At 43.3% G+C, this 16,027-nt stretch overlaps 1 protein-coding gene across 5 annotated transcripts in view; it reads left to right on the top strand.

The window, feature by feature from the left end:
• The first annotated feature begins 7,342 nt into the window (after positions 1 to 7,342).
• Positions 7,343 to 16,027, top strand: part of CSE1L (chromosome segregation 1 like) — a 45,273-nt gene continuing 36,588 nt past the window's right edge. Inside the window, exons 1-2 of one of the 5 annotated variants that reach the window (XM_077167312.1) lie at positions 7,343 to 7,467; positions 9,400 to 9,639. The gene's annotated coding sequence lies outside the window, so the exon portion shown is untranslated. Of the gene's footprint in view, positions 7,468 to 7,876; positions 8,305 to 8,339; positions 8,831 to 9,399; positions 9,731 to 16,027 lie in introns of those variants that run through there. The other 4 variants (XM_077167330.1, XM_077167350.1, XM_077167339.1 and 1 more) reach the window with 4 other exon arrangements.

Genomic DNA, 16,027 nt, shown 5'->3' with positions numbered 1-16,027 from the left:
AGGACTGTCCAGCTTAGTGAATGCAGCTGCATAAACACAGCAAAGGAAGAGGAGGTGAGGCCACTAAGAATTTTGGCAAAGTGATTTTAGTACTTTTAAAAATGTTTATTTCCATATATGAGCCAACTGAGGATTACCTGGTGCTCAATTGATGATCCTGCAATTGAGGATACAACAATACCTAACTTCCCCAAAGACTCTCAGTCCTTCTGCAGCCTCCTCTTTCATTAACCTATTTCAGATGTGCTTCAGGAATTTTTCTTATGTTCAGAGATACTTGTACATACTAAAACTTCTTAGCTAAGTAACTTCGAGCTTAAAAAATAATGGTGAGTTGGTTGATTTTCTTTTCTAGAGTGCTGTGGGTTTCTAAGAAGCAGGTGAAAACTGAGTACCATTCCATAGGAGAGGCCAGTGATCAGATCATGGACACTGTGAAAGAACTCTGCTCAGAAGGGCACAGTGCTAACTTTTAGCCCTTTCTGGATTAGCAAAGAGCAAAGCTAACACATACAGAGGGTTCACTACCCCCCAGCACCTTCCTAAGTGCTTTGTGCCCAGTAAGTCCTTTAAACCTCACAATGGCCACATGAAGTAGGTGGATGAGGAAACTGAGGCCCAGAGAGCCTCCTGAGGAGGTGTGCCCTGGCTCACCCTGCTGGGAAGCCGCTGTCTGCAGAACACATGCTCATCATCATCGCACCCACTGGAAGAAAGGCGTGGGTGAATCACGTGAGGTAGCCAGGGCGTAGTCCTGGTTTCTATGGAGCGTATGTTCCAAGGCTTTGTTCATAAGTGGAACTCTTTGGGTTTTGCAAACACCTGAGTTAGAAACAAGAAATAATCTTGGTTAGACCCTTTGGCCGAGCCCCTGTAGGGTTGTAAATTGGAATGTTTCGTGACAGCATGGATATTTATTATTGAGGACAGAAATTACAACTACCAAAGATAAGAATAATCAAGCAGATGCCAACATCAGGCCAGCAGGCTTCTTGTGCTTTTCTCTTTGCCCTGAAATTGCAATGTCTTTCCCACCAATTCATAAAATGCCTTCATTTTTCCACTTTCTCGCACACCTCAAAACACACCAGTTCATGACTTTCCCACTTGTTCTGCCCTTGCTGTGCCCTCTGCCTGGAATGCTCCTCCCTTGGTCTCTCCACAGCTGAGCCCCTCGTCTGGACTCAGCTGCAGTGCTCACTACTCAGGGACACGATCTCTGACCATAATTACCGTCTTTTGTCTTCACTATCTACAATAATCAGTGTAACAGATCTATTATAACCCCAGCTAATAGAAGTTCTGTAAGAGCAGGGACCATGTCTGTACCTGACTCACAAAAGGCACTCAATAAATGCTAAGTGAAAGAATGAAGGTGTCTTTTTAATTTTTTTTAGGTGGATATTATTTTAGAACGATCATGGGACAATTCTCAGACTCAGAGGAATTAGGTCATTTCCTTTACTTTCTTGGTCTGCCTATAATTCCACTCTCAATTGGCCATACTCAGCTTGAAAAGGAAGCTGCTGCCTGAAGACCAGCTTCCCTCCCATTTCTGTCCCCCCAGCCAGCCCTGAGCACCTGCTTCCCTCTGAGGCAGTCCTGGAATGTGCTTGGTCCTTGGCTTCCAAAGGCCATAGGTGCCCAAAGGATCCTGGTTTGAAGCTCCACATACCCTGGACTCCTGTTGAAGCCTAACTTCCTCCTTTTGCTCCACCAAAGAAAAATGACAGAGAACCATAGCTGTCTTCCTTCCTTTACTGTGACAGCGCCCAGCAGCAGAACTGGTAACAACCAGTCACTTACATACCAGGCACTGCGTGCTCTGCACGTACCATCTTTAATTCCTACAACAACCCAGTGAGGTAGGTACTATCATCATCATCGTCCCCTGCTTTTAATAAAGGGGCACCAGGGACTCAGAGAAGTCAATTAGCTCATCTGAGGGCACACAGATTTATTTAAAGCCTTGCAGTCGGGCTCTGTAGGCTACCTCAAAACCACTGCCCCATACCACCTCTTGGTACTTGAGAGCCATTAGCTGCCATCCCCATCCCTCTCCCATTGCACTGATGATGATTCATCCCCACCTAAGGAGAGTCTCACACAAGGGAAATCTGTTTGTGTAAGTTGGATCAATGATGAGCTGTGACATTGCTTTTGGTGTGTCCTAGTGGGCAAAAAATACACTTAGTACTAATGTTTGCAGGCTCTGAGGCAGGAGTAAAATTGTAGGTTCACATTGCAGAAATTGTAAATATTTAAAATGTTTAGGTCAAACTAGTAAGATATTGGATATAACACAATCTATCGTCTTTGCTTGAGAAATACACCTTTGTAATGAACTGAAAGGCCCAGTTCAAAAGCTGACATTTCAGACAACTTGAATTCTATGCTGGAACATGGCAGCCTGGGGAGAACTGGCCCGTGTCTGCACCCTTTCTCTCCCCTATGCCACTTCAACCTGAACAGCCTGGGCCGTGCTTGTGTGTGGATGCCCCAGCTCTGTCCAGACTTCCTGCAAACACCTGTCAGCCCCCTTATTACCCTTCCAGCTTAGGGGTGCTAACAACCTGGCATGTCATTTTTCCACAGAAGAGGTGACACAGGCAAGAGGTCTCCCCAGGCCCTGGGAGAGGACACGGGGCTTCTGGGCAGGGAGTCCCAGTGTCCTGTGCGATTGGAACATGGTCTGAAAGGGAGGGAGGGAAGGGAAGATGTGTTCTGGCCGAGCACATCTGCTTGGCCCATGGACTCCGCCTGTGGAGAGGCAGTGGCTGTGGGAGGGCCAGAGTGGAGCCCTCTAAAGTACAAGGGCCCCAAGGCTTGCCCGGTCCTAAGGCAGAACCACTTGAGAAAATGGAGTCCTGGGGGCCAGGGGAAGACGCACATCAGCAGTACACTTCTACCCGGTCACCAAGTGATCACAGCAGCCAACGCTCATGGGGTGCTTGATATTTCCCAGGTGCCTTTCATACCTTATATGTACTTCGGCTCTTTATTCCTCACAACCCATCCTAAGAGGCAGGTTTCTTTCACTTCCCCCACTTTAGAGATCAGGCCACTCATAGGTAGCTTGCCCAGCTTCACACATGGCATTGGACTTTGAATCTAGGTAGTTTGGCTCAAGCCCACACTCAGCTCCTGTGAAGCAAAAGGATGAACGAAAGTTGACAATGAAGTGATGGTAAGGGGTAGGCCAGGAAATTATTACCCCAAAAAAAGCGAGTCTAACAATATTAATATCCGGCAAGATAGAATTTAAAGACAAAAGCTTTAAAGGGTCAGAGAGAAGTGTTTCCATGGCAAATTGTAGACTTCAAGAAAAGGCCACGCCTTTACCTAATAGAGAGCTTCGAAATACAGACAAAAAAAGGCTATCTGAAGTTCACAGAAATGATGACAAACGGAATCATGACAGGAAACTAACATACCGCTCAGAAAACATCAGTTCAAGAAAAGTTAAAAATAAGGACATAGAAGGTATAAATAATATATCACCTACAGCTAACATCCTAATTAGTAGTGAAAAACCAAATACTTTCTTGTTTGGACTGGATGGACTTTCCCAACATGTGCACGTATGTTTAAAAAGAAAGGAGAGAAAGGTGCCTCTTTTTTAAATAAAAAATAATAAGCTGATGCATCTCAATTTTAAATGCATCTCTTCCATGTCTCAGCTGGGTTTTAAAAGTGAGATTGGGCCAAAAGAAGCCTTATTCTTTCCAAGAACAGCCAGGTGTTTCCCTGTATCTATGCCCTTCTGAATCTAAATAAAATATGAAATTGTCTTCCTCACTGAGCATAAAAAACTTGTCTTTTCAGAATGTCTTTCCATACATTAGACAGATTCTTTTATCAGGCCTTGGAAAGAATGAAAACTGCATGGATGACTACTCATTTCTCTGCTCCCTAAGGTGGCTGAAGTATTTCCTTTGGTTTCAGACACAGTCAGTTAGCAGCTGTAGCAAACCCCAAGAATGTGTGTACATGGCAGGGAGTGGGGGACTCTAGGTATCAGTCGCCATGGATGACGCTCTTAAATATCACTGTGCTGGTTTGAAACCGTTACATACCCCCAGGAAAGCCATGTTCTTTTAATCCTAATCCAATCTTGCACTAAAATATTATGTGTTATCTCACATTTAACTTGGTGTCCTGAATTTTCATTGCTAAACCTGGCAACCCTAAAAGAAATGTTATTGAACAACGGGCGGTAGGCAATTTCAGAAAGGGTGGTCCTGGAAGGCCAGACCTTGTAGGGTTTGTGGGCTGTGATTAGGATTTTGAGATGTTGAAGTAACCTTGCAGAAAACTTAACATCCATAACCCTTTGTGATGGTTTGGAGGCTTTATGGATCCCAGAAAAGTATGTTAAATTAATCCATGCCTGTGGGTGTAAACCTGTTGTGATGGGATATTTTTTTTTTTTTTACATGAACAGGCACCGGGAATCGAACCCGGGTCCTCTGGCATCGCAGGCAAGCATTCCTGCCTGCTGAGCCACCGTGGCCCACCCTGTGGTGGGATATTTTGATTATGTTATTTCAGTTCAGGCATGCTCCAGGCGGGTCTAAACCCTCTTACTGGAGTCCTTTATAGGAGGATAAAAGAGAAAGAGAGAAGACACATGAAAAGCCTCAGAGATGCTCAGCGAGAACAGCCAGAGAAGCTAAGAAAGAAGGCCACACAGAAGCTAAGAGAGACAGAAGCTAAAAGAAAGAAACATGCACCTCAGAGAGGAAGCCACTGAACCAGAAGTTGGAAGCACTGAAACCAGGAGAGAAGGGAGAGTCCAGCAGGCACACCCAGTGCCTTGCCATGTGAGAGTTGAGGATACAGGCAGCCTGTCTTCAGAGTCCAGGTATCAACCTCTTGAGGCCTTGATTTGGATATTTTTACGGCCTCAGAATTGTACATTTGGAAGTTAATAAAGCCCCATTGTAGAACCAACCTATTTCCAGTATGTTGCATCTCATCAGCTTTAGCAAAGAAAAACACCCCTTCACTCAAATGTAGCAACTTTTTACATTTTATCCAGAGGAATTTTACACGTTGTAGCCAGGTTGCCTATGTAGTTTTCAGTTCTTATAATATTTGTTCCATTGACTGATGGGTAGAGTGCCTTTCAGTCCTAGGAGCAGCAAGCTAGCAATTCCAAGGGATGGGCTCAGTGGAGACAGCTGGACCTGTGAGGTAGGTGAGGAGGTGGCCTAAACTGAAGATTGGGATTTCCATAAGTCACCATTGGATTCTTTTTTTTCCTCACACTCAAGGTATCATAAGATCCTATGGGCTCTGCCTCAAAAATAAATCCTGATGCTGTCTACCCTCTCCATCGGCTCTGCTACTCATCCGAGTCCAAGCCATCACAGCTCTCTCCTGGATGCCTCCAGCAGCCTCCTCCTCACTTGTCTCTCTGCTTCAAACTCTTCCCCCCATCAGAAAGTCCAATTCCCACACAGCAACCCATAGGCCTTTTAACATGTAGATTGATATGTGCCCCTATGGGCCTATCTTTACCTCCAGCCACTCCCACCTGGAGCTACAGCCTAGTGCCCTTCTGCCTCAACTCCTGCCACCCTCCTCCTGGGATGCCCTCCCGGCTGACCATCACTCAGCTGGCTCACACAACTGCCCCCTTGTTGAAATTCAGGTCTCTTGTCACTTGTGCAGAGGCCTTCTGAAACCATCCCATTTACGTTCCAAATCACCATCTGTCAAATCATCCTGTGTTTTATTTCCTTCTCATAGCACTAATCACTATCTTTTTTTTTTAATTTTTAATTTTTTTTAAACACAACAACACACTTGGTATATAATCAATAACTCACAATATCATCACATAGTAGTATATTCATCACCATGATGATTACTTAGAACATTTCCATCGATTCAGAAAAAGAAATAAAAACAAAAAAGAAAAAAAACCTCATACATACCATACCTTTTACCCCTCTCTCTCATTGACTGCTAGTATTTCCATCTACCCAACATATTTTAGCCTTTGTCTCCCCTATTTTTTTCTATACCCTTAGCACTCCTTTTCATTGATCGCTAACATTTCAATCTACTAAATTTATAGTAACATTTGTTCCCCCTATTATTTATTTATTCTTAATCCATATGTTTTACTCATCTGTCCAAACCATAGACAAAAGGAGCATCAGACATAAGGTTTTCACAATCACACAGTCACATTGCAAAACCTGTATCATTATACAATCATCTTCAAGAAATATGCCTACCAGAACACAGCTCTACATTTTCAGGCACTTTCCCTCCAGCCTCCCCAATGTACCTTAACTAAAAAGGTGATATCTATTTAGTGCGTAAGAATAACCTCCAGGATAACCTCTCAACTCTGGAATCTCTCAGCCACCACACTTTTTTTTGTCTCATTTATCTCTTCCCCCTTCTGGTCGAGAAGGATTTCTCTATACCTTGGTGCTGAGTCCCAACTCATTCTTGGATTTCTGTCCCATGTTGCCAGGAAGGTCCACACCCCTGGGAGTCATGTCCCACATAGAGAGGGGGGAGGGCAGTGAGTTTGCTTGTCCCGTTGGCTGGAAAGAGAGGCCACATCAGAGCAACAGAAGAGGTTCTCTAGGGGGTGATTCTTACGCCTAATTTTAAGTAGGCTTAGCCTATCCTTTGCAGGGTTAAGTTTCACATGAACAAATCCCAAGATTGGGGGCTCAGCCTCTTGCTTTGGTTGTCCCCACTGCTTATGAGAATACCAGGAATTCTCCACATGGGGAAGTTGAATTTTCCCCCTTTCTCACCATTCCCCCAAGGGGACTTTGCATATTCTTTTATATTCACTGTTCAAATCACTCTGGGATTTTTTTTGGCATCGCTCTGGACAAACCTACCAACTCTCATGCCCTACTCAACATGCCCTACTGAACACCATGGCCTTATGGTGTTCAATTCAACTGTCCACATAAATTATAACTAATCAATATCTTAGCATATCTTAATTACTGGCTTATTACGGTCCTCTAAACTATAAACTCCAAGAGCAGCAGGAAGTTCTGTCCTACACACTGGGTAAGTGACCTGGCCTGGGACGGCTCATTCAACATTCATTCACTCAAGACCAACTACGTGCCCCGCCCCGCCTCCAGGATGGCTCAGAATCCAGCAGCCATTCCTGGGACCTGCGCTCTTTTCGGAAAAATGGGAATTTTGATGCCTGTTGGAACGGCCAGGGCCTAAGGGCACTGTCACTAATGACGTCAGAGCCAACCAGCGCGGAGTCCCGATTGGTTGTTCGATCTTGGGTGGGGCCGGACTTCTGGCCCCGCCCCCGCCGCGCGCCCCCCGCCTCCGACGCATGCGCCCCGGCCGCAGGCTCGCCGCCGCGCCATTTTGCCAGGGTTTGAATGTGTAGCGGAGCGGCAGGCGGTACGGATACTGCCGGTGACCGTCCGCGGCTGAGATTCCCTTCTCCGTCCCCATAAGGTGAGGGGCGGGGCGTGCACGGCCCAGCAGGGTGGACTTCTGGGTCCCCAGAGGGAGAGAGATGAGGCCCCTCCGGCACTTCCGAGCGCTAGGAAGCTGGGGCCGTGCCTCTGGCGAGAGCGGGACCTGGGCCCAGGCCTCGGGCAGGGACTACGCCTTCCAGTGCAGGGCTCGCCTCAGCTCGTAACGCGCTAGATCTCAGGCCCAGACCCTGAGGCCGGGGGCCTGTAAGGGGCGAGGGCTGCTGAGGCACGGCCTAGCGCTAGCTTTCGCTCGCCCGCCCCTTCCCGTCCTGCGCCTCGCCGATTGGCTGCGCCGCCGCCGTGCCGCTCGGGAAGGCCGTCTGTCATTGGCCGCGCTCGCGCGTCCCGGGTGGGCGGGACCCGCGGCGTGCGCGGCGTGGGCGGGACGAGGCCTGGCGGCGCGGCGGCTCCCGGCACCTAGCCGGGCCCTTCCCGGGAGGAGGAGGCAGTCTCAGCCTCGGAGCCGCAGACGCCTGGAGCTAAGCGGGCGTCGTGATCTCGGCTTGCCGAGTTGCTGCGAGGATGACCTTTTAGTCGGTGCCCCTGCGGAAGGAGAAATGCCGGGCAGCGCGGTGTGTGGTCGGAACTGCGGCCTCAGCGCAGAAGTGAACCTCGCGGCCAATCCCTTCGGCGCTGCAGCCGCGGTCTGCGTCCCTCCGGGCGGGTTCCTTGTGTGATCTGCCTGTCCGAGTGTGGGGGGTTCCCCCAGGTTACTGCTGCGGGTCAGGGCATCCCGCCCGAGCTGGCCGCTGTCCATCGCCTCTCCTCAGCCACTGTAGCTGCGCTGACCTGACCTTTCTCTTCCACACCCCAAGTTCGTGGTACCTTAAAATATTTGCACGTATCTTTCGTTTGCTTGGAGATTACCGACGCCAGGCCTGTCGAGGCTGGCTCCTTGTCCTTCTAGTTTTTCTCATCTCAGGCCTTCCCTGGTCGTGACCAACCTCTCTAAAGCTCTCCTTCCCTCAGCTCTCCGTCACATCACCCTTTTTTTATTTACCATTATCTGGAATTATTGTTTACCTGTCTGTCTTTCTTAACCCCTGGACGTGAGCTTTTTGAGAGCAAGGATTGTGTGCCTCTTGTTGACTGCTCCATCCCCAGCGGCACTGTTTTCCGCATGGGAGAGGCACAGTGTAAAGAATTACTCTTCTTGGAGCCCGGAGGGGTTCCACCGGTGCTTTTTTCTCCTCATCTTTGCTCCCATAGTCTTCCTGATGTGTCCTCATTTTTTTTCATAATTTCTGGGGCTCTTGCCCTACTTAGCCCTTCTCCTTTTAGGGCCCTTTTGTCTTTTAGGTCTTTCCATCCACGGGAGGGCATTCCCTCACCTCTTCCAGGTATTTTGATTCCTGATGGTTGGGGGTTGGGGCAGAGGGAAACCATTTTCTGTAAAGATTGGATGGGGGGGGTAGTGCTTTAGCTTTGGAATTAGTTTGTCCCTTATTCATTTAAATTTAATGACTTTATTGAGCAACCGCTTAAACTCTGGGAAAACAGTGAAGAAAAAGATGGACACGGTCCCTTCTTTGAGGAGTTTGTATTCTAGTGTGGAAACTGCGCAAATGCATAGATCATTTAAGGCAGTGGTAAGTAACAGAGTGATATGACAGGCAAAGAAGGCTTCTCCAAGGAGGTGGAATTTGAGTTGTGGCCAGCTATGCAAAGGGGAAAGGGGACAGAACATTCCAGGCAGAGGGAACAGAAAGTGCAAATGGTGGGGGACAGGGACGAGCTGCTGGAGTGTAGATGTGTGAGGAAGGGAGAGGTGTCCATGTACCATACAGCGTTGATTAGGAATTTGGATTTGCTTCTAAGCAGTGTAGCCCCATGATCAGAAAGCAAAAGGTGGGGTGAGGTGTGTGGGCCAGACAGTTTTCATTCATTGGATCTCTTTCCCTCTCCCCAGATGTGAGGCCTCAGGAATGGTTCTCTAATGTGGAGAAAATATCTAAGGAAAAGGCACACAGCTCGGATCAGCTTATGTCTCAGATGTCTGTGAGATGACCTTGGAAAGCAAAATTTTTATTCCAAAAGTCTTCATCCATAACTGAGGGCCTCTGGGAAGAAGCTAGATTTAAGTTCCAGCCATTCATTCAACACGAAGAACTCGGAATTTAGATGAGTCTATCGTAATTGATTTATTGCGGTATATATTTTTTATTTTTTAACTGCATTTTGATAGGGACTCCCAAATATTACTTTGTGGTGGAAGTAAAGCATCATTTTCTCCTTTAAAGGTGATATATGAATTTTCCATTTCCAGTTTGAATGCTTATTATAAAATCTTTGTTATATTGCTTAATATTTTAAAGTGTTAGAGTACCTTCACCTGTGGTCAAAAAAGATAATTTAATTTGCCCTTGAGCTTGCCGATCTATTGTGAATACCCGTGGAGTGTTCTTTAAAATTCCCTGATTTTTCATACTTGCCCAAACTGAGACTGAGTTTACAATTAGGTCTTATAGGCATCATTAAGGAATATAAAAAGTATTTGTGCACAAATATTTAGTTTCTTAACTAACTTTAAGATTCTAAGATCTGTGTAGTATTTTTAAACTTAAAAATTGCCTTACCCTAGCACCTCAGCTTTGCCATTTTAGTGTCACTCTTCATGGGGTCTTAGACCCAGTTGTCTCCACCCTTACATAGTCACAGCTGACCAGATAAATAGGAAGAGTGATAATGCTTTTGATTGAAAAATCAGTCAAGGGTGTCTAGCTTTTACTAATAATTATGTATTAGGTGCCCACCACTGTTTTAAGACTCTAGGTATATAGCACTGAAAAAACAGTTCTCATGGAGCATACAGTCTAGTGGAGTGAGAAGCAAATAAATCAAGGAAGCAACTTAATATGTCTAGAAGTTTTACTTGGAAATATAATCTTAACTAAAGGGATGGAGAACGACTGAGATTGGGTGCTTTTTCAGTTAGAATGGTCCGGGAAGGCATCTCTAGAAAAAGGTGGCAGTTGAAAAGAGACCCAGATGAAGTAGGGAGCCATGCAGCTACCTCTCTAGGGCCAGAGCTGTAGGACAGAGGGAACAGCAAGTACAGAGCTCTAAAGTGAAAGTCAAATATGAATATTCAGGACATATCTCGAAATCCACTTTTTTCTTGAATGAACAGTGAATAAATATCAGATAAGTAGGTCATTTGTTCATCTGATAGACATAACTGAGATCCTATATCATTTTGAACTACTGATAACTAACCCTCAAAGAATAATGTCCTGTCCTGGCCAGGACCTCAGTGTTTTAGCTGAATAACTGACATGTTGACTCATTCATTAGTTCATTCAGCAAATGCTTACTGAATGTCTGGTATGTGCCAGGCAATGTTGAAGGTGCTGGGCTTGCACAGACAAACAAGACATACAAAGTCCCTGCCCTAAGAAGCTTTCAATCTAGCCTGAGTGAGAGACAAGAAATAAGTAAAAGTTAGTTTCACATGAGGTTATATGTTATGAAAACAGTCTAACAGGGACAAGGTAGAGGGTATTCACAGAACGCCCTTGGAAAGTGGGCTGAAAGCTCAATGATACCTGCTATCAAGTTAGGAGGAAGAGCTATTATTACAGGCTGAGAGAACTGTCTTGGCTGGTTCAGAGAGCAGAAAAAAGTGAACAAGAAAGAAAGAAGGTGATCAAGTGGATAGGTGCCAGATTATAAGAAGTTTGGATTTTTAATAGGAATAAATAGTTGTGAGGGATCTAAGAAAAGTTGATAGAGCTGTTTGCTAGTGCTATAGGAAAATAATGTAGAAAGTGAAATGGATTTATTGAGGAATGTATTAAAATGCCAAGATAGATCCATTTAATCTTTTGACCCCCTCCTCCTTCACAGTTTCTAATATACAGTCTGCAGTAAGTCCCAAAGAATAAATTTGTATAAAATGAAGAGAAAGAAAGGCCTTTTTTCTTTTAGGGTCAGATACACTGATGCAAATGACTTTGGCAACAGCAAAGTTGCATGTTTTCATAACAGATTAACATTTCAACTTAGAAAAAGAGAATGGGAAAATAAGTGGACTATAAATCATTGCTTTCCAAAGTGTATGTATTGCGTAGAAAAGGGGTTCTGTAGCCAAGTAATGGAAAAAAACCATGGATTAGACAAAGTTAAACTAATTTACTGTATGAGTTCCTGAAGACTTTAAAATGCTAATGTGTATCATAAACCTCCAAATGGGCAGAAATATAATATGTGGCATTTTCCCATTTTTTGGTATGAAAAACCAGAACGAGTGCCTGCCAGTAAATTCTGTGTCATTGAATGGGACTTAATATTCATCACATAGATACGATAGGCCCTGGTTCAAAGGGAGTGAATGCATAGGTGGTATTAAATCAGCCAGAATTGGTTCCCCTGTGTTACAAATGTTTTCTATTTAAGGAAAAGGATTTTTCTGAGGGGAATAGCCTTTCAAACAGATAGCTCTCCTTAGAAGGTTGTGGTTCTGCCTGCTAAGGAGTACCTTGTACAAGCACAGCATTAGATAAAGTCCTTTTCTTACCTTTTTTAACGTCAAGATAGTTTTTTCATTCTTTGACTCAGTCTTGTTCGAGTCATCTTTGATTTCTTCCTCTCCTTAGTTCCCATCTGCTCGCCCTTTTTTTTCCCCACACATCCTTCTTGTTGCTGTTGCCAGTTCTTCCATGGTACTTCAGTTTCCTGTCATTATCTTCTACCTGAGAGACAGCCTTAGGGAGTAGAGTGCAGACCTGTGGAGTCAGACTGATTTGGAAATCTGACGATATTTTAACTGTGGAGTGGGAGATGACTCCCAGTGGTGAGTCTGGCCCTGGCACCATGGGATCTACAATTAACATCCTAACTATAAGGGGGAAAAGAAGTGTAACTAATAAAGTATCAATGGCTGAGAGAGTTCAAATAGAGTTGAGGCTACTCTGGAGGTCACTCTTACACAAGCTTCAGTTAGACTTGAGGCAAATTAACCTCTCTGAATCTCTCTCTTTGTATGTAAAATGATATTTATGTGAAGTAAATTACATGAAAAATAGAAATAATCCTGCACTGTAGTTTATAGATGTGAACATGCCTCCTTTTAAAAAAAAAAGTGTCCTTATTTCCCCTTCTCTTGTTCTTTTCCCTTTCACTTTCATTGTGCAAACCATTACCAGCCCATTTTCATTGTCTTTATCCACTCAACAATCTTCAGTGGCTCCCTGCTATACATGAAATCACGAAGCTCTTCAGCTAAGTATTGAGGAGCTGGTATGTCTTAGTCTCCTGGGCTACTGTTCCTCAACAGAACTGTAGGCTCTTCCTCTCTTCTCACCACTGTCATTCTGCTCACACCATTTCCTTCGTGAGATGGGTTGACATTCTACTTTTCCTATTCCAATCTTTATAGCCTTCAAATTTCTCGTCAGGACTCAGTCTCTGGGAAATCTTTGACTTCCACATGCCCCCAGTGATTTTCTTCTTGACCTGCCACTTAGGTTACTGTCTGCGTCTGTACCTGGAGGCTAATGTGCTTCTGAATTCAGAAAGTTTGTATGCATGTACTGTAGATGGTCCAGCATTCCCAATAGGACTTGGTTAGCACCCTGCAATCAAACTCATTAATGCTTTTTTAGTGAAACAGCCATATATACTAAGTGGAATAAATTAGGAATATATATATATATATATATATATAAAACCTAAGACAGTTCAGCCAGGTTTTGCTGCCAAATGAATTTGGCACAAACTTGTTTTTTAAAAAAGACTATAGATCTTTGGATTTCAGAACTGCAGAAAAGGGGTTATAGGCCATTACTTGGATTTTAGTTGCATCTTTTCTTCCCAGATAACATGTCAGCTCCTTTTAGGACAAGATCTTATTTTAATTTGATATAATGATGCCTCCTAAATTGCCTTTTGTAAAATATAACAATATTTTAATAACTTTCAGATGTAAATGTAATAATATAGACAACTATAGAATATTAGAAAAACTTAAAAAAGAAGAAAGAGAATAAACCCCTGTATCTGTGTCCTAGCTGTTACCACTCTTTACATTTTGGAGTGCATTTTTTATAATTATTTTTAATTTTTTAAAATTTTTTATTACTTAAAAAAAATTACAAGAAACACAAACATTCCCAACACATGCTCATTCTGCTCTACACATACACTTAGCAATTCACAATATCATCACATAGTTGCATATTTATCATCATTATCACTTCCCAGAATATTTGCACCAATTCAGAAAAAGAAATAAAAAGAAAACAGAAAAAAAAATTTTTGCATACCATACCACTTACCCTCCCTTTCATTGATCACTAGCATTTCAAACTAAATTTATTTTAAAATTTGTTCCCCCTATTATTTATTTTTATTCCATATGTTCTACTCATCTGTCAACACAGTAGATAAAAGGAGCATCAGACACAAATTTTTCATAATCACACAGTCACATGTGAAAGCTATATCATTATTCAATCATCTTCAAGAAACATGGCTACTGGAACACAGCTCTACATTTTCAGGCAGTTCCCTCCAGCCTCTCCATTACATCTTGGATAACAAGGTAATATCTACTTAATACATAAGAATAACCTCCAGGATAACCTCTCAACTCTGTTTGGAATCTCTCAGCCATTGGCGCTTTGTCTCGTTTCACTCTTCCCCCTTTTGGTCGAGAAGGTTTTCTCAATCCCTTGATGCTGGGTCTCAGCTGATTCTAGAGTTTTTCTAAATCCCTTGATGCTGAATCTCAGCTCATTCTGGGATTTCTGTCCCACGTTGCCAGGAAGATCCACACCCCTGGGAGTCATGTCCCACGTAGAAAGAGGGTGGGTGGTGAGTTTGCTTGCTGTGTTGGCTGGAGAGAGAGGCCACATCTGAGCAACTAAAGAGGTTCTCTTGGGGGTGACTCTTAGGCCTGATTTTAAGTAGGCTTGACCTGTCCCCTGTGGGGTTAAGTTTCATGTGAACAAACCCCAAGACTGGGGGCTCAGCCTATAACTTTGGTTGTCCACACTTCTTGTGAGAATATCAAGAATTCAACTTGGGGAAGTTGAGTTTTCCCCCATTCTCACCATGCCCCGAAGGGGACTTTGCAAATACTTTTCCACTTACTGATCAAATCACTCTGGGATTCATTGGGGCATCACTCTGTCCAAACCCACAAAATCTCAGGTCCTACCCAAGATTCCAAGTACTTACGGTGTTCAATCAAGCTATCTACATAAGTTATATTAGGAAATGCAGTAGTCAAAATATAAATTTTGTACCAAATAAACATTTTTTGCTTTAGTCTCACACATAAGTTGATATTTTAAAATATTAATTACCAGCTGTTTTCAGCACACTGCAGTAATGACATTCTTTTGTTCTTCCTCATGCAAAAACATTTTTAAATTTGTACATTTAGTCACTAGCATTATACACTCTAGGTATTCTTAGATTATACCATCTCAATTTTAATCATCTATCTTTCTTTGTGATTTCATTTATGCCCCCAGCCCTTCTCCCTCTATCATTCTCACATACAGCTTCATTCAGTGTTTTAACATAATTGTGTTACAGTTAGGTAATATTGGGATGTCCATTTCTGGGTTTTTATATTCAGTCCTGTTGCACAATCTGTATCCCTTCAGCTCCAATTACCCAATATCTTACCCTATTTCTATCTCCTGATGGTCTCTGTTACCAAGGAAATATTCCAAGTTTATTCACTAATGTCAGTTCATATCAGTGAGACCATACAGTATTTGTCCTTTTGTTTCTGGCTAATCACACTCAGCATAATGTCCTTAAAGTCCATTCATGTTGTTACATACTTCATAAGTTTATTCTTTCTTACAGCTTCATAATATTCCATCCAAACTGTGTATATGCCACAGTTTGTTTAGTCAACTGTCTGTTGATGGACATTTTGGCTGTTTCCATCTCTTGGTAATTGTAAAATTTAATGCTGCTATAAACATTGGTGTGCAAATGTCCATTTGTGTCCTTGCCCTCAAGTCCTTTGAGTAGAGATAGCATATAGACGGGTCCTGTTTTTTAATCCATTCTGCCAGACTATGTCTTTTGACTGGGGAGTTTAATCCATTAATATTCAGTGTTATTACTGCATGGGTAGTACTTTCTTCTACTATTTTGCCTTCTGGATTTTATATGTCATTCTAATTTTCCTTCTTTCTACCTTTACTCATAGTCTTCCTTTCTACACTCTTCTCCACACCTCTTTCTTTTGTGTTTTCGTATCTGTCTCTAGTGCTCCCTTTTTATAGATTTTATATATCTAATTTTCTTTCTTTTTACCTTTACTGATAGTCTTCATTTCTACACTCTTCTCCACACCTGTCTCTCCTGTCTTTTCATATCTGCCTCTGGTGCGCCCTTGAGTATTTCTTGCAGAGCTGGTCTCTTGGTCACAAATTCTCTCAGTGATTTTTTGTCTGAAAATGTTTTAATTTTCCCCTCATTTTTGAAGGACAATTTTACTGGATATAGAATTCTTGGTTGGCAGTTTTTCTCTTTCAGTAATTTAAGTATATCATCCCACTGTCCTCTCACCT

This window comes from Tamandua tetradactyla, chromosome 1 (genome assembly GCF_023851605.1).
Source record: "Tamandua tetradactyla isolate mTamTet1 chromosome 1, mTamTet1.pri, whole genome shotgun sequence".
In the NCBI taxonomy this organism is placed as follows: Eukaryota; Metazoa; Chordata; class Mammalia; order Pilosa; family Myrmecophagidae; genus Tamandua; species Tamandua tetradactyla.
This window is presented reverse-complemented; position numbering and strand designations above follow the sequence as displayed.